This window comes from Amphimedon queenslandica, unplaced genomic scaffold (assembly GCF_000090795.2).
Source record: "Amphimedon queenslandica unplaced genomic scaffold, v1.1 AMPQUscaffold_13373, whole genome shotgun sequence".
Taxonomy (NCBI): domain Eukaryota; kingdom Metazoa; phylum Porifera; class Demospongiae; order Haplosclerida; family Niphatidae; genus Amphimedon; species Amphimedon queenslandica.
The window spans coordinates 3,077-4,513 of NW_003546391.1; the positions used below are offsets into that span (position 1 = coordinate 3,077).

Genomic DNA, 1,437 nt, shown 5'->3' on the forward strand with positions numbered 1-1,437 from the left:
TCAAATTATCATAATAATAGTCCTCTCTCATTAAGCAGGTCACTGATGTTGATACAGAACACTGAATGCACTGAATGCAGTATAGCAAAGCTACTCATTTCTTGCTTTCACATAGCCTATGTGAAAGGAAGAACTTTACACTGCATCGTTCTAAGTGACCTACTCAATGAGAGAGGACTATTATATGATAACTTGAGGTGTCTTGTTTGTATAATAGCTTGACCTGTGTACATGAACAATGCCTCTTCACCAAGTCAAGCAAACTCTATACCCACTCCCTATTACAAATAGCTTTTATAGATGTACATAGTTCTAATCTTATAAAATTAAAATTAAACTAATAATGTCTCAATTATTTAATCCATCACTTTAAATTGAATCACTTAACATAAATTTCATATCATTCAAAAGGAACATCTTTACCACTTGTCACTTGATCATAGCATCAACTCAATTATCACTTCCTGATATCTGATTACTTTCTTTTGTGAATTTATAAAAATGATTTTTTTTTGCGCAGAAATAGCTTTTTATGGATTTGTAATTTTAGCACTACACCCTTAATGGACTTTGCAGAGCTTTAATTCTGTGTATGGCTACTTGATAATCAGCAAAAACTGCAAAAGTTTTGCTCATCAAAAAAAGCATTATACAGTTCTCCTTTCTCATTGAGCAGTTAATTCACACTGATAAAGAATAATGCAGTGTAAAGCTACTCATTTACTGCTTTTACAAAAGTAATTGACACTTTTTATTATAACAAAACAAAAATCACTTAAGCCTAAAAAAGTTAACAAAAAATATGTCCGGGCAGTAAAACATGGCCTAAAAATCAAACCAAAATTTTAAACAACTACATGTGTTGTTTCACCAATCTTCACTTGACATAAATTTCATATTCTCTAATGGCAACATCTTCATTACCTGTATCTTCATCACAGCATAACCTCATCTCAATATTATCAGCAGTAGAATAACCAAAAGATCTATAGAACCAAGGAATAAGAGTACGCTGACAACAATTGGTTTCAGTACTACCACAACCTTTACCATCCCATAATGGATCAGAAGAATATAATGTAGCATATGAATTTGTATTGTGACAACCAGCTTCACAATAATAGTGAGAACCAACAAACGATGGGACAGATTTAGGATGGCTACTACCACAAGGACAGTAATTGATAGCTGTGCCTGTATATCCACTAAGCAATGACCAGATATGTTTCCTTGGGTAACCATGTGTTAGACTAATACCATCAATGTATGCTGAGTTTATAACCTTGCTAGTATGATAGGCAGCTGCTCCATCTGTACTATGATACTGATATCCAATGACTTTACCACATACTTGTGAATACTTTATATCTCTTGATGGAAATGTTATACCAACACAGCTACCACTATTAGTCACTGGTCTACCACAAGCACCAACTC

General features: G+C 33.5%; 1 protein-coding gene across 1 annotated transcript in view; it reads right to left on the reverse strand.

Annotated features, from left to right (window-relative positions):
• LOC109582605 (uncharacterized) overlaps window positions 1-1,437 on the reverse strand; it is a 9,877-nt gene that overhangs the window by 1,560 nt on the left and 6,880 nt on the right. The gene's annotated exons all lie outside the window — the stretch shown is intronic.